Below are 25,667 nucleotides of genomic sequence, written 5' to 3' on the forward strand. Positions count from 1 at the left end.
TGGGAAGATAGAAATGATTTCCCTTGTTAACGTAACAGAAAGGTGAAACGTAATGAAAAAATGTGAAAGTAGATTTTTTTTCAATGTTTTTGTGTTTCAGTCGATCGTTTCCAACTGAAATCGTTTTTTTTGTTAATATGAGAGAGATAGATGATAAAGTATCAATTTTGCAGAAAATACGAAGCCAAACGTGGATGACAACTCAGACAACTCTCCTTTACCAAGCCACACACCTTTTTTGTCTAAATATAAACATTCCTGTCCTCAAACAAGTCCTCAACCTTAACCCATAAGAACCCAAACCCTTTTGAAATAAACAAACAGATTGGAATATGCATCCATCCATCCTGCTTTTCCACGCAGGGTCGCAGGGGCCGGGTGCCTATCTCCAGCTGCCTTTGGGCAAGCAGGCAGGGCACACCCAGAACAGGTTAACAGTCCATCGCAGGCCAATAGATTGGAATAAATACATCAAAATGTAGAAAAAATTTAAATAAAATAAAAAATTCAATCATTTTTAATACATGCATGGATAGAATACAACGTGGGGTTGTCAAACTAGAATATATGATTGAAGAAGCAATTTTGTAGATGTTTGAAATGGTCTGTGAGACCAGTATCACCAAGGGTCCTTAATGGTTAACGGAGACATATCATGTAAAACTCACATTATGCACCCTTGTGGGTTTCTGCCTTCGCCTTCTTGCTCAGCTCTCTCTTCACCAGCTTCTCTTCATCAGCAACACGCATGTCGATAGGCTTCTGAAGACACATGAAGTAAAAATCCCTACAATGCTTTTCCACGTCTCGTTTCATTACGAACTTCAAAGAAAACACGATTTCACCCACCTATTCTCCTTTTTCTCTCCTCACTACATGTTACACCCCACCAGGCCTAGGAATTACCAGGAGGGGCAACACCAGTGTGGTGGGAGCAAACACGAGGACAGATGAGAAGTTCTAAAAGGAGTTTATTAACTACGGGTGTCCCTGGCAGGTATAAATAAGGTAGATGAAATTAAAGAGCCAGAGGTCTGATTAAATCTAATATACTAAATAGAAGTCTAAAGGTTTGGGCAAGGCCCCACACTCGTACGATACCCAGCTAGTGGGTAAGTTTCCTCCTTCTGGTCCTGCGTTACTCCAAAAGTGGCAGACGTCTCACGCTCTCCCTTTTTCTCTCTGTCTTTCTGGAAGCCGGTGGTTCTCCTCCAGGAAAGATCTCCGTGTCGGTATAAAAATACGAGTCTCCAGTTCTCTCGGTTTCCGTCTGGTTGTGAAAACGCGATCTCAGGTTTTCCCCGTGTCATCTCTCGTCTCTGGACTCTCTGTGTCGTTCCTCTCCCGGTGTCGCTCTCTTCTGGTTGTCGTCCCTGTTCTTCTTTTTCTTGTGTGCTGCTCGTCCTCCTTTGTAAGGCGTCTGATGAGGGCTGATTATCCGCAGCTGGTGTCAGCGGGCCGGCGGGAAGGGTGCGTCTCAGCGTGCCTCTCTCCATGGTGCTGATCCTCTAGATCTCAGCGGGGCCGGAGCGAGGAGCTGTCCACGGTGTGGTGGGTAACCGTGGCTCAGGAACGCAGAGGTCATGACACTACCGTTAACGTTTAATGAGCTGCTGCCATGTTATGCGAGTCAGAAAATGTAAAGTCCTGTTTGTTTTATTTAAGGTTGACAGCATCAGCTTTGTGTCGCCCTCACACAGGAGCATGGGGCGCTCTTCAGCACCTGTGACCGAGGGTTTCTTCCTCTCGTCTCCTGTTTAGCATCACCAGGTGTAAAGCATCATTGATCCTCCTTCTTTAAAGCAACATAGAAAGAAGACAACAATGAAAACGTCGTCAGCAATGAAAGGAAACAGAAAATAAATCCTATTTATGCGCATGTGTTGGAGTTCCCTTTCCAGTTTCCTTCATCGTCTGTTCCGCGTCAGTCACTGCTAAGCATCAGTCGTGTCATCGGCGTGATGAAAGCAAAGCAGATCCAGCTCAGATTTAAGCAGATTACAGTACTTTTATTCATCTAAATAACAAAACTAAAGCTCTGCTGCAGAAAATATTAATGCTATTGCACAATCCTAATTTAGCAAACCATCCGATTTTTATCTGCAATAGTTCCTATTACTTTTACAAACTGCTATCTTTGATTTACACGAGAAGGACATCATGCATTGATGATCTCAAGTTTTGTCAGATATGTTGTGGTCTGTGAGCCGTCAACTCAACAGTCAAGCACCAATTCAAGAAAGTCCTGCTCATGAGCCGTTTCACAGAACAACCAAAACAACGGTTAACACACCCGAGCTTTCCACGTGGTTCAGATATCTGCTGTGGAACGAGCCGGTGGCTAATTAAACATATTTCATATAAAGCTTTGTCCCACGTGCTCTTCATAAGGTGCATAAAGCTGTTGAATCCATTTCATGTATGGATGAATGGTTACTATGGCAACATGGCAGTGCAGCAACATAAAAGGCGAGGAGACTGTGGCGACGGCTGTAAAAAGGAGAGAGCGCAAGCAAATGTGAGCATTAGATGCTGCATCAATAAAACACATTCAGTAAAAAAGTCACTCCTTTCAAACTCTGGAAGCTGCAGAAATTTTCACCCAACGATCCATCATCAACAACATTAACCTTAATTTATAAAGCCATGTCCTTCCACCAGAAGTCAAACCAAAGTACTAGACACCGCATGAACCCAGAGAGAGATGAAACCAAGAGATGTAAATAAAACGGGACAACAGACAGCAAAAGGATCTAAAAAGTGTGAGGTGTCTTCATCTGACTTCCGGTGAAAGGTCATTCCACAGCCCAGCGGCCGAGACGGAGGAATCCCCTCTTGTGCTGATAAGTTTACACACCCTGGTGGATTATTTTGGCCATTTCTCAAAGAATATGAATAAAAAACACTAAATGTTTTTTCACTCATGGTCAGTGATGCTGGGAAGCAACTTGTTGTAGAAAAAATGTGTAAACTCGTGAAATCACCAAAATAAACCAAATATCAAAAGGACCCGGGGGGGGGGGGGGGGCAAGAATGTGGGAGTCATCCTCGACTCCACACTATCCTTCCAGTCCCACATAAACAATGTTACCCGGTCTGCATACTTCCATCTACGCAACATTAACCGCCTACGCCCCTCCCTCACTACTCACTCGGTCGCCATCCTTGTCCACAGCCTCATCACTTCCCGTATTGACTACTGCAACGCTCTTCTCTTCGGTCTTCCTCACAAAACCCTCCGGAAACTCCAACTTCTCCAGAACTCGGCAGCCTGCATCATTTCCAGAACTCCCTCCTTCCACCACATCACCCCTGTTCTTCAGCAGCTCCACTGGCTCCCAGTCACTTCCAGAATCCAATTCAAAATTCTGCTACATACATTCAAAGCCATCCATAACCTAGCTCCACCGTACCTCTCAGACCTCCTTCATCCTTCAACCTCCACCCGTTCCCTCAGGTCCTCCTCCTCCATCCACCTCTCTGTCCCACCTTCCCGTCTGGTCACTCTGGGGAGCAGGGCCTTCAGCCGCTCTGCTCCCCAGCTCTGGAACTCACTTCCTCCTGACCTCCGTAACATTGATTCCCTCACTCTCTTTAAAACCAGACTCAAAACTCACCTGTTCCGTCTAGCATTCCAATAGTTACTCTCTTTGCTCCAATCTGTCTGTTTGTTTTATGCTGTTTTATCTTTTATTGTTGTGTATTTTATCTCTGTAAAGTGTCCTTGAGTGTTTAGAAAGGCGCTGTTGAAATAAAATGTATTATTATTGTTAAAAAAATGCAAACATTATTTTATGACATTTTTTTATTTGCAGTCTAATAAGTAAAAATCTGATGATGAACATGTTAAAAAAGTTGATATCAACATCCTATAGGAGAGACGAAATTCATCATTTTAAAGATTCAAGTGGGGGCCGTACAAAGTCAATGGCCCCCTGGCCACACTTTGGACATGCCATCCATTTCTACTGGCGTGTTGTGCCTCCTTTAGCATCAATGGCAGCTTGGCGTCTGCTCTGGTGATTGAGGAGAAGACTCTATCTAGAGCAGCCTGTTCTTCTTGGCAGAAAGCTCCCAGTTCTTTCCAGTTCTTCTGAATTCATGAGCCGCCTTGTCATGAACAGCGCGTTTGAGCTCTCCCCACATTGGTTCAATGATATTGAGGTCAGGAGACTGAGATGGCCACTCCAGAACCTTCACTTCATTCTGCCGGAGCCAGTGGCCTTGTGCTTCCAAAAACGTGGACCAAGGAGCAGCAGATAGAAGGAAAACAACAATAGTCCCAGAACAGACCCCTGTGGTACCACTATTAGAGGCTTAAGCAGGGGGACGAAAAGTTGCCCAACCTCATGCAGAAATGTCTCCCTGAGAGATGTAGGACCTAACCCACTCAGGAGCACATCGAGTGATCCCCACCCAGTGCGTAAGCATAGATGATAAAACATCATGGTCTACAGCGTCAAACGCCACTGAAGGATAACAGAATGTCTACCGAGTCCTTAGCTAGGAACACATCATTTAAAACCTTTAGGAGAGCAGACTCAGTACTGTGCCCAACTCCAAAGTCAAACAGGGACACTTCAAACACGCAGAAGAAGTGGAGATGATTGTGGACTTCAGGAGAATGCCTGCTTCACTGCCACCCATGACCCTGGTAGACACGCCCCTTCCCAACTTTAGACTTCTTCCGCTTCCTTGAGACCACCACCACCACCCATGAACTCAAGGGTTAGGGCCAGCAGAGGATGTTTCTCTGAGAAAACTCTGCACGATGGTCCAGTTCAATATCGTCGAGTCAATCCTCACCTCCTCCATCACTGCATGGTATGCGGGGGCCACCGCCAGGGACAAGCAGACTGCAACAGAGAAGGTGATTGGATGCAACCTCTCATCAATACACCATCGGTACACTTCCAGGGTTCGGATTACAGCTGACCCCTCTCATCCCAGTCATGGACTGTTTGATACTCTACCCTCAGGGAGGAGGTTCAGGTCCTTACGGACTAGAACCTCACGCCACAAACACAGCTTCTTCCCCACTGCTGTTGGACTCCTGAACAACTGAAACTGTTTCAGACACATAGATCTGCACCAGTCACCCATGATTAGGATTGTTTTTCTTGCTTTTCCCAAACAAACAACAAGGGATGTTTGTAAATGTCAAGACGCCTGGCCTGGCGAGGCGATGTCGTGCGAGGCCAGGCGCCTTGCTCACGAGAACGCGGTCCTTCCTTGGTCAAAGAAAACAGTTAAATGGAACAGACTTGCATCATGTGACAGCGGCTTCCACGACGGTCACGTAACGTCAGGTGACACGGGAGATAACGTTATATTTTATACGTATTAGTTTCAATATAAATATATGATGAGACTTTTACTTTTTAAATTGTGTATATGTTTATTAAATTAAATGTATAAGTGAGTTACTAGCCGCTAGCCACCGACGCTGCAGCTACTAACCAACCATAGATGACTTCTTTGGATCTAAAAAACATTTTAAATTAGCTGACTTACTTTTAAACTTGATAATTGTCCCCAAAGTAGCTGCCGGCTTCTGATCCGCCGTCCTTTTGAAAATACCGTGGTGTATTGTGGGTAATTTTTGGCTACAAGACACCTCCCGTGCATCCTTGCTCAGCTAGCTTAACGGCTAACAAACGGAGAACACGCCTCGGTAGAACTTGAACATTGGAACACGTCTTGGCGGCTCCCGATGACGTATCTCCTAGGCAACCGGGGACATCAAGGCGAGGTTCCTTGGCTTTGAGAAACACCCTAAGGTCTGATGATTGAAAAATTAGGGCCAGCAAACAAAAATAGGAAGATAAATAAACTATGAAGAGCTGAATGAAACCCAAGGAAAAGACTTTTTTCTTATATGCTCCAATTTTCTTTTTACCTAAAACTATATTTCCAACAGATCTACAGCCCAAAGGCGTGACTAACCTCACAAATGCACGCACAACACACAACTGAAACCTGGTGGTTTACACATCCGTCTTTCATTTTCCTTAATGCAAAAATAGAGGTCGTGGCTTCTGACGTAATATGCAGCCTGTCTGCGTTCCTAAGATGGAAGTCTAGCCTGATTTCAAGGTAGACTGCCCGGCTAAATTTAGGAGCTGTAATTCATTCATCACCCTGTTAGTGAATGCACCAGAGATGCCCATTCTTCTTCCTAGGTGTTAAATCCGTCCTTCAGGGGCTTTGCCCGTGACTTTGAAACAGCCAGCTGAACAAGGTTCCCTCCACAAATCTAGCTGCCACCATGTTCCGGTTTCACATCAGACTCTCGCCATACTGTAAGACTTTTTAGAAATGGAAGGATCTAAAGAAGGAATTAAAAAAAAGAGTTTTGTTCAATGCAATAAAACCAATTAATAGAATTGATTTGATTTGTACAAAGGTCCTCATTCCTTGAGAGAACGACAGACGGTGAGAATATCTGCAGGATTGTTGACTGGCTGCCATTTTCTCTGTTTTCCATCGAGTCTTCTGCAGCATCTTGAGGAAAAAGCCTTGAACTAGCAAAGAAATAGTGCTCAACATCTTTAATATTAGTCATCTCATTTCTCTGAATCTTAAACGTTGAAATGGCTCGGGGCTAAACGAGACAACGGGTTCGGCTCTGCCACATGTTCAGCACTTCGCCGTGTGTTTGAGCGTTCGGCCGGCTCTGCTGAACGCCGACTGACTGTAAAACCACACAGTTTCATATTCAAGGCTGATTTTCTGTGGCTGAGTCCTCACATATAATGTTGAAGAAGTGTTTTTAAACAGGCAGTAACAGAGGTCAAGTGGACCCAAAGTGATGAAGCAGCTACAGTGTGAAGCACGCTGATGACCTCTTATTGGTTCGGATGCGGAATGCTGGGCTGCACCACTCACTGAAGCTAAAATATCTGTTTGGACGCGTGAATTCTGCAAAGCTCAAACAAAAGCTGAATTTGGTTGCGTTTCACTCGTTGCTGTACAAGCCAAATCTTATACTTAGGTTTATGCATTTGTTATTATTACTGCAAATAAATAAATAAATAAATAAAAGCAAACAAACCAACATCTTAACCTCCTGGTTGCATAACTGGAACGACCTATTTTAGGTCTGTAGTCAGTCTAACAAAGCGGACTTAAAACAATAGTACATAGGAGTAGGTCATTATGTGTCAGGGTTACAAATATAAAGTAAAAGTAAAGTCAAAGTTTAAGTTCAATAAGTTTGCATTCTTTTTTCAAGTATGGGTAACTAATAGGGATGTAAGAAAATGTCGATTACGGCAATATATCATGATATTTTCCCCAGCGATATTATATTGATATTCAAAAGCCGTGTATCGAAAATATCGATATCGTAATATATCGTGATTTTTTTCTTGCAAAAAATGTATCGATATTCAAAAGTTGTGTTACTAATTTTTGGAAGAATTTACATGGAAACATTTGTGTATTTTCTTTTCTTGTGGTGCAATTCAAACGCTGACCACTACTTGGCAGCAGTGTGTAATGGGTTTTGTTTCTACCATTGAAATGTAAATCCCTCTGTTACGGTTAAACATGTGAAGCATCAGTTTGGACTGTTTATTGAATTTTCCTATAATAAATTTAGTCTAAAAAATCGCCAATATCGTCTGACTGAATGTATCGCAATACATCGTGATATATTGTATCGTCTCCCCTGCAGCGTAATACGTATTGTATCGCCAGAATTTCACCAATGCACATCCCTAGTAACTAATTTCTGATTGGTTCGCCTTCCTAGGAAAAAGCATACAACCAACTTAAAATATTAAGTACACTGAAGCAGGAAGTAAAGTTTTGGAGCTGCTAATGCGTACAACGTCAAATGCAAGTTACTATAACTAAGACAAACCAATACCGTTTACTACTGCTGGAGTATAAACACTCAGTAAAAGTAAAAGTTCAGTAATTAATTTCCTAGTACTATGTGGAGGTTTGTCTTAGTTAAAGTAACTTTCACTTAAAGGTTGAATATGGAACAATTTAATGAAAAAGCTTATTTATGTAATCCCGCCGGGGGCGTGGTGTACAGAATGATGATAGTATTTCCTTTATTGTGGAAGTTAACAAGAACAAGATGAGTAAATGCGTTTGCAGTCGCAGTCTTTTAATGGCGGACTTCCAAGTCCACAAAAAACTACAGAACTTCTCCCTCTCTTGCTCTCTCCGCACCAAAACTTGCCCCTCTTCCTGAACCACACTCCTTCACAATAAGAGCATGCCCTTCTTGTGTGAGTATATGCATTTTAAGTGTCCACCACAATATTTTAATTAGAAAATAATCACATTTTCATTTGAATGATGGGCATGACATGTTTACATCCACTATCCAATAGAGGGCACCGTTGTGGTAAAAAGTCCGCTGGGCACAGCGAGGCTGGCCCTGTGGAAAATGGTGGACTCTGCATGTCCAGCAGCTGCTTCTGAGCACAGAAGATGTTCTAATGTGAAACACTGACGTAAAATAAACATATTAGTAGAAACGAGTCCTTACCCTGTGTGATTTGTCACTGGACATGTGCTGGTTGCTGGCTTCATGCATCAGCGGTGGCCCCGGCATCCTGACTATACTGGAAACTTTGCTCTATTGTTGCCTACAGCCTCCACACACTGGATGTTTCTGTGGTGTTCATGTTCCACATTCAACCTTTAAGTGAATTTTACTTTACACATAGTAGCAGCTACATCACATAATTACCTGCTCCTGTGTACTTATTATTTTAAGTGCAGTTTGCATGCTTTTCTTCTAGTAAAGTTAACTAATCAGATTTTACAGTGCAAGTAGCTGAACTTGATTCTCAAAATGTGTCAAAACGTTTCTACTCTTGTATTATTTTATAATTTTTCATTGTGTGTGTGTGTGTGTGTGTGTGTGTGTGTGTGTGTGTGTGTGTGTGTGTGTGTGTGTGTGTGTGTGTGTGTGTGTGTGTGTGTGTGTTCATTTTCCTCTACTGTGAGCAAAAAATCTTAAGAATCAATTGATGGATTTTAATTAAACGTTCAGAAAGTAAAAATTAAATATTAATTTGCAACTGATTGACTTTTGGAGTTGTGCTCCTTTAGTCAGTTGAACTTATCAAACACAAAAACAGCTCTAAGTCAGTCAGTTTTACAGACATTGATCTTGTATTGGAAGCTGGAGGACATTGTTATGCCTGCGCTGACTGCATTAGAGCTTGTTGGATGGTGAGATCCATAACCAATCAAACTGCCAGACAAGAACTATGGCAAAAATAAACTGTGGAGGAGGAGTTCCTGCGAAGATGTTAGCAATGGATCGGTCCATAAACCCACATCCAGTATCAAGAGAGGTGGCCTCACCTGGAACCTGCAAGGGAGAAGAAAGGAGGGACGATGAAAACATGGCGCTGTCATCTGGAGGTGGTCTTGAAGAGGACGGTGGAGCCAGCAGGAAGCTGGCCCAGGACTGGGACAGTTGGAGAGTGCTTGTGCTCACGTGGGGCCACAGGCTTAGAAAACATCAGATGAAACCCACTAGGCCATTTCCACTCTCTGAACTTCTGGGTCTTTTTCCTGGACCATGGCGGTCTGTGCATGTCTCCATTTCACTGGCCTGGCCCAAAAGGACCATTTTCTGGTTCTTTTTAGGAATCAGCCCAGATCCTGAACTGGGGAACGTATCTGATTATGGTCCAGTAGACCTGCTGGGCGGGTCTTATAGTTAACTCATGCTGATTGGTTGTGACTCAGTAGGATTAGATCTGCAGCTGAGACCAGTGTGTGGTCTCACACGGGGAGGACTTAGGACTGAAGAAGATCCGGGGCTTAAAACACACACACACACACACACACACACACACACACACACACACACACACACACACACACACACACACACACACACACACACACACACACACACACACACACACACACACACACACACTCACACACTCACACACACACACTCACACACTCACACACACACACTCACACACACACAGTGACACACACTAGCCAACATCATATATATATGTCTTGTACCACATAATTTTTAATCTGAAGCTACATATTAAGCATTTTCAGGGCAGAGTACTGTTCCTGTTAGTGTTTAGTGTGAGATGATAGTAAATATTCCCGCTCTTTCTCCAACAACTTTACCTGATAGTAAGCTAACTTTAGGCAAACCAGCAGCACAACAAATATTTTCTAATAAGACTCACAAACCTGAGTCAACACCAGTCTCATCAGAGCTGGGGTTCTGTCGCCGTACTTTTGGTCTAAAAACGTCCGTATGTCCATCTTCACTCGTGCGTTTCAGGCAGAGAGTGTAGAAGAAGCCGGCTGCTGAAGGGCTTCTTCTTCAGTGGTGGAGGCTCAGGCAGGCTGTATACAAACTACTGCCAGCAGCGCCCTCTCTGTTGGACTTTGGTACTGCATGTTACTTCCACGTTTTAGATCCGGGGCTTTTCATCAAACATTCGGGGCTTGAGCCCAAGTAGCCGGGCCTGGTCACACAGAGCGCCGTAAGAAAGAGCGCTTCTTCTGGTTGTTGAGCGCCACTTTTTACAGTGCACAGCCTCTCACTTCGTACCCTGAGTTGGCAATGACTGGTGATGTCACTCACTGCTGAAGGGGTTCAGATATGTTGATGTCTTTTTGGGCCTCTCCACGTCTGCGTAACGGTACGCAGCAGTTAGCCACGGTTAAAGTGGATGCTTGTGTTTCCACCGGCCGTGAAGCTGTACGGTGGAAGGATGCCTCGGGGCGTGTTGCTGCAACACGCCCAGAACGCGTCAACCTCAGCAGGCCAGATTGGGCCAGGCCGGATGTCAAACACAAAAGCAGTGTAAAACATCTGGAACCTTTCAAAGTAAAAGCTACATGCAGATTTCCAGTTCCTTAACTAGTAAAAAAAAATCCTGCCATTACCTGTGACACCTCCACACCTGAGGAAAACCCAACAGGAAATAGACCACCGACCTTTTTGAATGCATGCTGCCGTTTATCTGTTTGCTTGTTATTGCATGAAGTCCTGGTAGCAGGCAAGTGTTCGCTGGTGAGTTTGTGACCTTGTGGGATCCGCTGAGTGGAACGCTTTTGCTCCCGTTTGCTGTCTGAAGCACATCTATTACCTCGCGCACCGCTCACACACCTGGTAGAAAGGGCGGGTTAGAGTTCCTCGTATGGATAAAACGGCTGAGAGGACCGAGCCTTCCCTCCTCCATCTCCTGGAGCTCCTGTAGTGGAAACTCGACTGTAGTCTCATTTTTAAAAGGATCTGATTCATAAAAATAATGAAACTGAAAAATATGTCCTTGCCGCGGTAAAGCACTGACAAATGCCCAAGTGTTAAACAGAAAGAAAACATAATTTTAGTTTAAAACTCTGATATTTCTTTGGTTTGGTTTACTTCCCACAGCCTGATTGGTTGGATGCATTTATCGTGTTTCCTTGAAGCTTTTTAATGCTATAAACTTAAAAAATAAAGATGACTAGATCTGTTTATAAAGATTGTTTTTCCTGGAGTTTCTTTTGATAAATTCCTCACGTCATCAAGGCTAAACCAGAGACTTGTCATCAGTACGTGTTTCTATCTGTTCAAACAACATTCCTTACACACCGTGAGCTTTTTGGGATTTGTCCCCGTGATGATTCAGGTTTTTTTTCATCGCTGCGCTCTGTTATCAGTCGGGTTTAAAATACATGCCGGGCTTAATTTTCCACTTCTAAACGCGAGGCTTCCTGATTAAGATTCTTGATGAGATCTGAAACCCCAGAGCTCACGACTGCGCTGAAACATGAAAGCAGTAGTTGGACTGCGTCGCTGCTGCAGGGATCAGTTATGGGCGCTCCCTGCGCTGCATTAATTGATGTGAAATGAGCAAACACGCCTTCGGCTCTCAGACCGTTGTTCAGTGATTACAATGCAGAGTCCAGCCGGCTGAATGATTTCACACTCAGAGATTTGGGAGGATAAATGACTGAATGGTGACACGCTCCTTATGTGTGCCACTAATGAAGACCATTTGGGAAGTTAATAATTGTGTGTGTGAGGAGAAGAGACGGCACCGACTGATGCTTGTTTTTGACTTTGACCTAAGATCGGTGATGTTCTCCTGAATGAGCTCAAAGGAACTTTTGCGTGTCATCAACTCAGTTGGAGCGATTAAAAAAGCCCGGAGGAGCTGCTGATGCCCTGACACAGTCTGGCCAGCTCCTGGCGCCTCCTCCGTCCCTCCGTCCACCGGGCAGAACCCAGCTAACGAGGGTCAGTGGCGGGGATGGATGAGACGGACAGCATCCTCCCGGGGGTGGCATTACTCACTGCTCTAATCACTGCAGCGATAATCATTTGTGGCAGCGACTGCAGGGAGGCACTTAGACTTATTTGCAACTAAATCAAAGCGCTCCCATTCCCAGATTAACATTCCTCTGTGCCGTTCCAGGAAGAACCGGAAGAGAAGGAGGAGGTCAAGATCATAACAAATATCGTGTCCTTGTTGTTAAACATGATGATGAGTTAGTCCTTTACTGAAAGGCCCTATATCAAGAAAATTCTACTTTTTGGAGCTTTTGACCATTTGCTGCAGATTACAGATTATAATCTCATCAGTTGTTACACATACTGGTGTGGGAGCGATGAGCTGCAGACGCGGCCGCGCTCAGGAACTATGTGGTGGTTATCCAACCTTATTATTTCCTCATGAAAAACACCCACAACATGTTTTTTGGGTTCACGCATTCATTTTCCTGTCTCAGCTGCTTTTTTCCTTCAGATTTGCACATTTTTGCTTTGCTATTGCGTTCAGCTGGACGTGTTGTTGCTGCTTGAGTCCTGATCCCTCCGTCCCCGGACAGTAAACACTAACACCCAGCCTCTCTGTGTAGCTAGTGGATAATTCAATCTCCAAAGCTGTGAAAAAGTGATTTCTTCTTATCTAATCTGCACTGCACTCAGAAAACGCCGAGTGGGACACGACAGTGAATCTGCAGTGTTTATCCGGGGTCTCCGGGTCTGCAGCTGTGTACTATTGTGGAATTCACACAGGGGGGGGCAGGGCTTCATTGAATGCAAAAGTCCTATTTCCAGGTTGAAGGAATGACCCACAAAATTGACTCATAAAAAGTGACATCTCAATAGTGCCAATGGCAATGTTTTATCTTATATTGTGCCTGTCTTTGCTCTGAAAGGTGTGAAGTAGCATGATAAGGGCCCCTTAAATTCAATATATCTGCATTTGTAGTGATTTTATTTCAGACTTAAGCATCAAAACCAAATACAGACATCAAGCTCTAACCTGTTTTCCCCACTAATAAAAAAGAAAAGACTTTAAACCACCCGGGGGATCTATTAATGTCCGTCTCTGCTTAATAGCCTTTTTTTTTATTTCCAAGCACTTATTCTAATAGAGCCTTCCAAAAAATTTACTGAAGCTGCGGAATCTTACCTGACAATAGCTCGATCTGGCCGTAAAACTGTAAATAAATAAATAAATAAATGTTTGGGCACAAGAAGAAGCAATAGGGAGATCCTCCCTCCTCAAGTAGAGCTTTAAGGCTTTTACTCTGAAATGTGTTTATTTGATCTTAGTAACCAGAGCTGTGTGAAGATTTAATCAGAGAAAACACAAAAAAGTATTTTTTAAATCGTACTAACAGTTTTATTTTCTTCTGTTTTATTTCAGTTCTTTTTCTGACCTCCGTGTTCAGTTTGCTGCAAACTGTTAGTTTTTTCTGGTTTCTCAAACCAAATCTGAAGAGAAATGACAAACGGTTTAACTTCATTCATCTACTGACAAAATGCGCATTTTCAGCCGATAGAAGTAGTTTTACTAAATAAACCCATTTCCTGGTATGAAATCACTCCATCAGCCCAAGTCTCACAACAAATCATAAGCAATATGAATCATCAGCAACACAAGAGCTGGGAAACTCAAGTCTCACACATCATGTACGTGAAGATTTGTGCTTCTGTTTAGCATAAAAGTTCATTAGCATTAGCGTAACATTTACTTTTTAAAAGGTATATATTTCTTGGGGCCGTGTGGAGTCACTTTGATGGCCGCAGGTGGCCCTCGGGCCTCACTTTGGAAAACGCTTATGTAATAATTTCGGAATAATTTTCTCATGCAAATCGTCCAAAAATTAGATGGAGATGAGAACAAATCTTAATATTTTACTTTCTTGGTATTTGTCATCTTCTTTAATCGTGTTTACTCTTTAAACATTCCCATTTACACCTCCTTATTCCCATTTACACCTCCTTATTCCCATTTACACCTCCTTAATCCCATTTACACCTCCTTATTCCCATTTACACCTCCTTATTCCCATTTACACCTCCTTAATCCCATTTACACCTCCTTATTCCCATTTACACCTCCTTATTCCCATTTGCACCTCCTTATTCCCATTTACACCTCCTTAATCCCATTTACACCTCCTTATTCCCATTTACACCTCCTTATTCCCATTTGCACCTCCTTATTCCCATTTACACCTCTTTATTCTCATTTACACCTCCTTATTCCCATTTACACCTCCTTATTCCCATTTACACCTCCTTATTCCCATTTGCACCTCCTTATTCCCATTTACACCTCCTTATTCCCATTTACACCTCCTTATTCCCATTTACACCTCCTTATTCCCATTTACACCTCCTTATTCCCATTTACACCTCCTTATTCTCATTTACACCTCCTTATTCCCATTTACACCTCCTTATTCCCATTTACACCTCCTTATTCTCATTTACACCTCCTTACACACAACTCAGTGTCTCATCACAAGCTTAGGTCTGAGAGCCTTCATGCCGTCGGATAAAACCTAAAACATGGACTGTTTTTGGTGTAAACGTTTGGATTTGATCACAAATACGACTTGGTGCGGCTCTTTTGTGTCGCCTCTTGTTCAGTCTTGTAATATTAAATCTGTCAGGCATAATTGGTTTCCCAGCAGACGAAAGCATAAAACCGTGGGGAAGACGATGTTCGCAGCTCACCACCGTCTGTGCTCGTTGATGTGAAAGGCTGCGAGACTTAATGAATTCTCAGGTCATTTGCTCATTCTAAGACTTTTAAGTTGAAGTAGAGCAGAGGGTTGTTGACCTCAAATCTTTATTTAAACTTTGTCTATGAAAGAAAAATCTGTAACGCATCATAATCTGCAAGACATCTGCAAAAAGAGGACCTAAAACAAGGTTTTAAAGAGATAGTCGTGTCAAAAAGACACCTAAAACCAACCTTTCTGGCTGTTATTTGCAAAGACATGATCATTGATTCTCCATGTAGCTTGTGGACTTGTGCAAGATTAATAATAATGAGAGTAAAGTTTTAATAGATAAATCTATGTACTCACTTTTGTCATTTATCTTAGCTGATTAGTCCATTTTACGGAGACATTTTAAAAGATTTTCTAAATAAATTGTGAAACAAATTAAATCAGTTTTTTTTAGTAAATTGTTTTAATCACTGCTGTCATTTTGCACAAAGACTTAAACATGTTTTCATTCTCGTTCCAGCTGATAAGGAAGTGTCATGGTCTGCGTCTGCCCCTTCCTGCATGTGCCTCCTGGTGTTTCTCCATCCTCTCTAGGTGCTCTTTTGTGTCTTCTAGCGCCCTCATGTGTCATGTCTGCGTCTTCCTCGTGTGTCTCCTGGTGTTCCCCATTTGCCCTTTAGGTTTCCCCCCTCAGACATCCCTTTCCCAGGTCCTGTGCTCTCTTGGCCCCCCCTTAGCCACGCCCCTGTAGTTTCTTTCTATAGTGTTTTCCTTTAGTGTCAGCTTCCCCTTATATTGGTCATGGTTCATGCTTTCTGGTCTTTTGTTTTTCTCTTAGGTCATTTTCCTTTGTTACAGCCTTTCAGTATTTAGTGTGTTTTTCCCACCATTGTTTTCTTCCTCCTCCCTGATTGGTCATTGCCTTCACCTGGTCCTCCTCCCACACCCCACACACCTGCAGCTCATCTCCCTCTCATCCTCCCTGTGTATTTAAGCCCTGTCTCGTCTCAGTGTCTTGTCGGTCCATTGTTTGTAGTTCTGTCAGTCTTGTTTCTCTGTGTATAAACCAGAGTTTTTGGATTTCCACATCTTTATCTGGTTTTTGGATTTTGGCTCACAGCCTTGGATTTACTTTATTTTTTGGCTCTCCTTTTAAATAAAGGATTTTACTTAACCTTCATCCCTGCCTCGTGTCATCCTGGGTGCTGCATGTTTGGGTCCTCCAACACCACACCGTGACAGGAAATGCGCGGTGCAGAGCTTGCATCACTAAGCCTGAGGGATTTTTAAACTTGCCTAAAAATGGGATTAAACCGTCCGTAATTATGTTTTCACTCCTCTCAGGTGCAACTTTAGCTCAGTGCAAAAAACCAAAGACAGTCACAGATTTACACCAAACCAACTTTGAGAATGGCAGTTGTGGGTGTTATGCACCAACGTCTAACGGGTTCAACATCAGAACCTCCACATGGTGGGTCAGAGACACATGAGTGCAAAGCCCGTCCAGAAACCGGCCTTCTTATAAAGTACTTTAGCTCTTGAAGATTTCAGGGAATTCTCTCTTCTTGTTGTCCTTTTCCTTCAGCTGGCATCCCAGCTCTGGTCTTGGACAGGTTTGTTTTTTCCTCTGATAGATGAAGGAGTGGAAGAAAACTGCCCAACACTCTTGTGACAACCGCCCTCACCCAGCAGGAGGTGTCAGGAGCTGGACGTGTGCTTCAGCTTCTCAGAGGAAGAATCCGCCCACGGGCGCTCGCGTTGTTTTAGGACCTCGCGTCTGGCAGGAGGAACGAAAGTCACACTCGACAAAAGACAGAAAATACCAGGAGAAAATCCAAAAAGTGACCATGTGCAGAAGGATTTTTTCACTCATGACGCAATATGGCGGGTTTGGATGACGCTGGCACCCAAAGACAGCAGATGTCTCTGATTGGCGTCCATGTCTTCTCGGTGGCATCGTACTACAAACATATTTCTGCTTCCTCCCATGAGCGATCATACGTCCAACGCTATTTTCTGCGTGTGTGTGTGTGTGTGTGAGTGTGTGTGTGTGTGTGTGTGTGTGTGTGTGTGTGTGTGTGTGTGTGTGTGTGTGAGAGAGAGAGAGAGAGAGAGAGACGGGGATGAAAGAGATTAAAGCCTAAGTAGGACAATGATGCTTGGAATGAAACTGTGGAAGAGACGAGTATTCCACTCACAGCTCTTCATCTCCGTCCACCAGGATGCAGATTCAGGCTGGATGATGACGTCAGATGGGCTCGGCAGACCAGAACCTCCTCAGACTGGGCCAGAGAGATTAAAGAAAGACAGCTGGCTTTGATGCTGCCTCTGCTCTGCCGTGACTGAAGAGGAACACGACGGAGAGCCGGATTGTTGTTGTGCCCATGCGCTGGAGTGTCCTCTTTACCCTCGATGCAGGAACACAAGTCGTCTCCCACTCGTGTCCCTCTGAAGATCCCTGAAGATCCCTGAAGGGACGAGAAACTCCAAATGTAGGATTCAGCCTTGTACAACCTTTTGTAATCACAACAACTTTTTTATCCTGTAAATAAATGTCAATCTTGCAAATTTAATATTCTCCATAACTTCGTTTTTTATTGTGACGCATAAAGAAATTACTTGATGTTGGTACATTACATAAGTGTTCGAATTAATGATAATCATTGATATCTTAAGCTAATTTCAAACTTCCACTCCCAGATGGACTTCACTGTCCATAAAAGGAAGCTTCAAACCTCCAAAACACTGGAGTAACAAGTGAAAAGGAGGGGAAAGGCTAAAATTCAGGCTTACAGGGAGGAGAGAAGCTTTAGTTAAACAAAAGAAAACACCAGGTGCCATAAAAGCAGGACATTCAGAAACATAAATCTGAAGAGTAAAGCCGACAAACACTGATGCAGAGACCGAGGCGAGGACAATCCAACAAGGAGAAGCAGGAGCTGGGTGGATTTAGGCTGGGGGGAGGGGGGGGATGACTAAGTGCAGAACAGTTTGAGGTAAAAGTGACAAAAATCAACAAAGGAACCGACTACAGAACAAAGGACTCTGTGTGGACCAGGAGTTTAGGATCCGTAGAAATTAAAGCTGAGATGGAGACACAAACAAAGACCATGGTGATATCTGTAGCGTCCTGAATGTCCTGTTTTTGACCTAAAGGTCATGCTCTGCTGCGTCTGCTCGAGCGGAGGCATAAAGTCTCTGACAGCCTAATCTACATGAGAGAGTGGCCAAGGTCTTTCATGCACTCTGCTCATCTGAACTGCTTCACCTTTGTTACAGCTCAAGACGAAGAACTCTCTTGATGAGCACATAATCAATAACTTTGTTATTACCAATAATAACGTGAGCCCATTGTTCAATCAATCTGTGAAATGACAATGTTATTACTTGATGTTATAATCCTGTCTTCAGCCAAAAGAACCTCGACAAGCTGGATAAAATCTGTTGCACCTTACACCTGACCGCAACGGTTCCTTCAGAATAAAAGCGGAACCTCACGACCCCTTCAGGGTCTCGCTGACGCCAGTGATAACCTGTCGTGACCTGGAAGCATTCCAAGACTAGTTTGGTCGGCACCGCTGCTTTTCTACCGGCTTCGGTACCAAGGGGGGTCCAAGAGGACCTAGACATTCTGGATCTGACGGAGGCTTCCCCTGAAGTACGTAGACCGACAAATGGCGTTTCATGTGTGTTACAAATCTCAGACTAACGTTTAGAGCGAAACATTCACTCCCACTCAGAACTAACTGCTTCTCCTGATACGAGGTTCTGATAACAACATTCCACACACACACACACACACACACACACACACACACCATCATCGTCATCTCACGTGTTGGGGTTATTAGGAGCGAACAATTCGTAAGCTTTAACTTACTTTTGGATTCTTCAATAAATTCTGTAAATATGGGAATATTTACTGATTTATTAATTAATTAAGATATTCTTAGATATACGGGGCACCATTCCCCTTTAACCGGGGAAAAATTGAATCCAAAACTCTTATCAGTCTTTCTTGAAGTTCGTAGAATCCTCGGAGCAGAGACTTCTCTTCGACACAACAAAGCTACTGGAGACGAAAATCTGAATTTTATAACGTTTAATTAACAATTTGTCAAATGAATAAACAGTGGCATAGATGAATAATAACCATGTGATATAATAAAAGGATGTATATTCAAAATAATGTTCAAGGTGTTTTGTGTGTATGTATGTGTGTGTGTTTCTAAAATGGAGTCTGTATGCAAGATGGCTGACCCCTTTGTCTGGCTAAAGTGTGAGTGGCAACTTGCACTTTAACTTCCAAGGCACTTAGAATCATCAGTAACTTAACCTTAAATCACTCAAAACATTTCAAAGGATCATGAAACAACACAAAGGATTAATCACGAATAATATCTTTTAGTTTAACCACGTGGCCAAGCAGAAAACATTTAAAGATACCAAACAATGATCAATAAGCAGTTTATTTATTCAAAATGACCTGGCGGACGTGTTTTGGGAATGAAAGAGGAAAACACGAAGCTACTTTTTAAGCAATAGCGCGGTTTTATTGCTTATTCTGGACTATAGAGGAAACGGGAGAAGAAAAGGAGAGAGAGAAATGAGTTTTCTGATCACCAGAACAGTGAAGCGTCCCTCACTGTTTTGATTTGACGGTTCTCCGTGTTTCTCCGCAGTTTGGCGTCATCCGTCGGTTTGATGCTTTCTCCGTTGTTTACCTCCACGAGTGTTTCTCCACGGGCTGGACACAAAGAGAACGAAGTTTCTTTTGTGCTGAGTTTGACAACTTACAGCGTCTCTGAGAGCTGGATGGAGCTCCGCTCGTTCCCAGTCAGGTCCTGATGGAGTTCGAGTGGCTTTGTAGCGGTTTCGTGGCTCAACTTGGGCACTTAGAGCTTCCGCGTGCTCAAGTTGTCGGAGCGTTCGACAAGCGTGTCCTTACCGCCAGGTATCCTGGGCAAAAGAACGAGGTTTCTTTGTCTCTGCTGAAGATTTATAGTCTTTGAAGTCGCGGGAAAGCTCCAAGCTCCCGCCTCCCGCACATGCGCAGAACGTGTTTCTGGTATTAGGCGGTGACATCATCCCAATGCTTCCGTGTGCAAAGCATCATGGGAAATGAAGTTTCTTGGCGCTGATGTGATTATTTGCTTTTCAGAGCAATTTAAGCACAGTCATTTTGGAGAAAATCACTGCATAGTAATTTCCTCATGAGGTCAGACCCTCAACACACGTCTCACTCCACCTTCGTCCATCAGTACACAGAGTGTTGAAGTTAGTCTTGTTTAAATTGTGTAGAAATAAAATTCTTAACTATATAAACCTGACTCTCTCTTTCCTCGGAGTTAATATGAAGTGTCATGTGATCGTTACATATCAGATTGTTACCCTTTAACTTCTGCATCAAAAAAGAAGCAAATAACTTTTTTCACTGTTTAATTGATTGAAGGCAAATCAGATTATAACACAGTGTGGTTTGCTTTTGCACAACCGCTGTAAAGGAAGGCTAAAGGCAGCAGCTGCTTCTGGACCAGTGATCATCTCCTAACATGGCCAGGAACTTAACTTTGAGACAAAACTGAAATAAATCACTAATATTATCAAGAGGAAGTTTACAAAAGTGTAGAAAACAACTAAAGTAGTCTTAAACATGTTCTAGAAAGATGTTTTTGTTTTTACAATTGGAAAATGGTCGACGAGCCTCTAATAACACATGGAAATGTGTTGTGGTTCACAGTGGCCCAGGAACCCTGACAAATAATAAAGCTTTACTCTACAAGCATGACTCAGGCATCAGGATAGTCATCAGTAGCTCAGGCTATCATTAGCAGAAGGTCAGGCTAGCATTAGCAGTAGGTCAGGCTAGCATTAGCAGTAGGTCAGGCTAGCGTTAGCGGTAGCTCAGGCTGTCCTTAGCAGTAGCTTGGGTTAGCATTAGCAGTAGTTCAGGCTAATGTTAGTGGCAGCTTAGCATAGTGTCATCAGTAGGTCATGCTAGCATTAGCAGTAGCTCGGGCTAGCGTTAGCAGTAGCTCAGGCTGTCATTAGCAGTAGCTTGGGCTAGCATTAGCAGTAGCTCAGGCTAATATTAGCAGCAGTTTAGGATAGTGTCATCAGTAGGTCAGGCTAGCATTAGCAGTAGCTCAGTGGCCTAGTGGTAGATTGTCTGCCCTGAGGCTTGGAGATCAGGGTTCAAATCTTGGTCAGGTCATATAAAAGAATTTAAAAAAAATGGGACCCAATGCCTCCCTGCTTGACACTCAGCTTTAAGAGGTTGGATTGGGGAGTTAAACCACCAAATAGTCCCCGATAGCTATGTCTGCAGCTCACCGCTCCTCCAGGAGACGGGTGAAATGCAGAGAACATATTTTGCACAAACATCATGTGTATGACAACTAATGGGACTTTAACCTAAACTTTAGATTGGGCTAGCATTAGCAGAAGCTCAGGATAGCATTGGCTGTTGCTCAGGTTAGCGTTTTGTTCTTAGCATTTTCGCAACCAACATAATTATTGCTGACATTAAAGTAGGAAATGACAAACAGAATTGAGGGGGTGTGTCTAAGCATGTGACGTGTTAAACAACATTTTGTCAGACAGAACAGTTTCTGCTTTACATCATCAATAATTTACGTCTCAGTCATCTGCATTACTTTTTAACACAGCCTCGCTGAAGGCGGACGTCTAGTCTTAGTCAAAACGTCAGAAAAAACAAGGTGAAAACAACCCTTTTGCTGTAATGCGGTTAGATGAGTTACACAGAATGAACGTACAAAAGAGGTCTCAGTGATCTGTACGCAAGAAAATGTTGTTATCAAACATTTTGGGGGGAAATGTTGAAGCATCATTTCATCTACTTCAACCAACCAGCAACAGATTAAGATAAACAAAGAGAACACATTCAATTAATTCAAGAGGTGCAACCACCACTTCTGTGGAAAATCAAATATTAAGATAAGTGTGCAGAAATATGCGTGAGGGTTTTCATAGTTCAAATGTCATTCATCTCGTCTTCTTCCCTGAACTAAACGGTGCAGCTTCCTGCTTGAATTCACACACAAACAAAGAAAATGTCATTTCTTTAGTCAGAAATAAAGCTTCACTTTTCCACCAATCAGTAAAAAAAATCAACAATCTAATTATAGATTTCCTGAAATTTGGTGCAGTTTGTTTTATGGAGTAAATTTATAATCTTTAAATAAAAATCCTATTTTCTGTGGTGATTGAGGAAAAATGGAAAAAGCGTATTTGTCCACAGGATGAAGCTGACAGTGTTCGAGGTCACCGAGGAAAATGTTTCATAACATACCAGAAGATTATAGTTACGTCAAATGAAAAAGGAGAGAACATGAAGTGGAAGGAGAGATGAATGTTTCTCCATGATCTGTTACTTCTTTAGTTTGTTTACCTTGTCATTATTAAGAACAAAATTAGCTCCAAAGATGAATATTACTTTGAAAATATCAGTGCTTGATAAATTCCTCTGTCCCTGCAGAACTCAGTGAGTCATCTCCTCTTATCTGCAGCAGATTTATTAAAGAATGAATAATCTCCTAATTGAGACATGCGTAAGTAAAAAAATCATTTCTCCTAGGTTTATTGTTGCTAAAATCTGCAAAGACCAGGCAAAAGGCAGGACTGAGAGGTCACACGCAGATGATTTTTCTACAAATGGAGCGCTTGCCTTCACTCACTGAGTCACGACCATGGCTCTGGCACAATTAATCACTCGCTCTTTGTTAGCAGCGTTTGTTTGTCTGCTCAGTTTCCTCACCGCTGATGATCTGCAGGGGCGTTCAAGTCTGAGAAAATTAAGGCCATCAAAGATGTGTCATGCAGAGTGGCTGATTGCAGAATTCCCACATCGGGGAGCAAAGTCCATTATTATTAGCTGGGGGGGGGGGGGGGGGGACAGGCAGATTTAGGAGAAAGGACAACGGAGGACAGTGATGGGAGAAAACGGGAACAAGAGCTATTGATTATCACCTCGGCAGACGCCGTAGTTTATGAAAAAAAAAGCAGCGCGCAAAATTAAATGTCATCATTTGGGATGAGACTGGCGGGTTCCCTGAGTCAGCTCGCACGAGGACTCCTCCGGCTGTCATCTGTCATTCTCTCAGACATTCATCACAGAGCACCGAGAGTATGGGCTTCGTCTGACACACACACACACACACACACACACACACACACACACACACACACACACACACACACACACACACACACACACACACACTCATGCGGCACTCTCTCAGAAGTCTAAGAGTTCTGTTCACTTATGTAAGAAAAGACCATTTCAAGGTGACGAGAAAAAGGGGAATTTCTCTTAAAGTAATAAAAAAAAAACAAGGAAAATAGTAAACATTGTTTTTTAGGAACTGAACTTGTTGCCTAAAAATGTTTCCCTGTGGAAACGACGATGTGTAAAAAAGTCACACATAAAATGGTTTATCCGGTTTATGCAAACAGCTTAAAAGTGTCTTTTTCACTGAGAAAACTATTTTTATTACATTATTACAAGCTCTCTAAAATGTACAAAAACAACAACAACAACAACAACGTCACACATCATTCAGCCCCTATTGAGGTGAAGAGACGGTTCAGTGCAACAGAGCTGGGAATTGAACCTTTCACCACTGAATGCCCTAAAACAATCTGGCCCCTTAAGTCACCACAGACACTGTTGCTCTGGTAAGCAGCAGTTACATTTAGCTTATAATAAAGTATTTTATTTGAAGATTTATTCTTTTTTTATTTGATTGGTCTGCTTTTACCTGCTCAAAGATGCAAACAGAATTAAAAGGGAAAACATTGAGCACCCCTTAACCCTAACCCTATTAAAACATCTGACTAAAGCTGACCTTTAATAATTCTTGTGCCTCCAAACTCATAAAAGCTAAGATCATGCAATGGTCACAGGCTTGTTTTACATCATGTGTAGAAAACTTTAATTATTTTAGTTATTTCTTGTCTGATAATTTCACACCTTGTGTTACGGCCCCCATAAGTTTCCCCTGAGTCAGCACCTTGGACAGCGCAAGCTGCCACTCTCCTCTCCAGCTCTATTGCAACCTCCACGTTCAGCACCATGGATAGAGACACGCTGAAGCACTTCAGACAATTAGAGGCACAGATCCTTTCTGTTGACCCCTTGGCTGTGGTGTGTGTTATTAGACATTTGTGTTAGAGGACATACAGCAGTGAGACAGTTAGATTTAGCTCCTGTAGTGGTTGACCCAGTTTCCACCAGTGTGGTTAGCTTTTCAGTTTTGGCTTTCATGTTTATTTTAGCTATCTTAGACTTTCCAGTTTTAGTGTAGAAGAGTGCCTTTAGTTCAGAGCCTTCCTGTTTTGCTGCTGAGGGTTTCTCCAGCATTTTGTGTTTAGTCAATTAGTCGAGTTGGTTTTCTCCCAGTGCTTTAAATTCCAGTTACTTAGTTAATGTTCTTTAAAATGATAGAAAAGCACCATCTAACATCAAAAAGTGACTTTGGCCATCATTCCAGGTTTTCAGATAACTAGCAAATGTTTAAAAATACTAAATCAGGGGAAGTGGGCAGGCTTCCCTGAAAACGTGCAGTTTTGGAGTCATGTGACTCATTACGTACCTCAAGGAAAACTCAGAAGAAGACGTGCTTGACTCAAGTTATTTTTAGTTTCCGAGGTAACACAGATTCAACTTACGATGTTTCTGTATGCAGTGGTTGTTCAAGCTCCGGGGGGTTCAAACCTTGTTAAATGCACAGTGTTGGGGAGAATTCTTTACTGATAGAAAAGTTATTTAGTTACATAATACTGAATACCAGCTTTAAAACTTATTTTGTAACACATTCTGGTTTGGGCATCTGGTCAGGATGCCTCCTGGACGCCTCCCTGGGGAGGTGTTTCGGGCATGTCCTGCCAGCAGGAGGCCCCCGGGTCGACCCAGGACACGTTGGAGAGGTTACATCTCCAATCTGGTCCAGGAACGCCTTGGGGTCCTGCCGGAGGAGCTGGTGGAGGTGGCCGGGGAGAGGACGGTCTGGAGCTCCCTAGTTGGGATGCTGCCCCCGCGACCCGGACCCGGATAAGCGGAAGAAGACGACGACGATGATGACGAACATATTGTTACTTTACTTCATCCTGGTGAAATACTTCCCTTGAAAAACAGCATCTAAGTCTATTAAATGTCGCATTATGCATTGGTAGCTACTCCTGCGGGACAACAAAGAGCATAATAATGCTAAACATTATGTACTGAGTGGGAAAAATAAATAAAACATCTAAATTATTTTTGTTACTTTATTTATCAAAGTATTGATATGTTATATTTCTGTTTCTGTAATAAAGTGAGTAGGTGTATTTAGAGGTATTGCATTATTTTATGTTTTTCACGTTTTATTTAGTTCTTTGGGAGGGGCTCGGAGTAGACCCGCTGCTCCTCCACATCGAGAGGAGCCAGTTGAGGTGGCTCGGGCATCTGGTCAGGATGCCTCCTGGACGCCTCCCTGGTGAGGTTTTCCGGGGACGTCCAATTGGGAGGAGGCCTAAAGGTACACCCAGGACACGCTGGAGGGACTATGTCTCTCACCTGGCCAGGGAACACCTTGGGATTCCCCCGGAGGAGCTGGCCCAAGTGGCTGGGGAGAGGGAAGTCTGGGCCTCTTGCCTTAGGCTACTGCCCCCGCGACCCGACTCTG

General features: G+C 43.1%; 1 long non-coding RNA gene across 1 annotated transcript in view; it reads left to right on the forward strand.

Moving 5' to 3' along the window:
* LOC139072186 (uncharacterized) overlaps positions 1–17,555 on the forward strand; it is a 34,908-nt gene extending 17,353 nt beyond the window's left edge. The window contains exon 2 of the long non-coding RNA XR_011521782.1: positions 15,503–17,555. This is a non-coding gene — a long non-coding RNA (uncharacterized lncRNA). The remainder of the gene's footprint in view (positions 1–15,502) is intronic.
* The last annotated feature ends 8,112 nt before the right edge of the window (positions 17,556–25,667 follow it).

The sequence above is a fragment of the Nothobranchius furzeri genome, chromosome 10 (assembly GCF_043380555.1).
Source record: "Nothobranchius furzeri strain GRZ-AD chromosome 10, NfurGRZ-RIMD1, whole genome shotgun sequence".
NCBI lineage: Eukaryota > Metazoa > Chordata > Actinopteri > Cyprinodontiformes > Nothobranchiidae > Nothobranchius > Nothobranchius furzeri.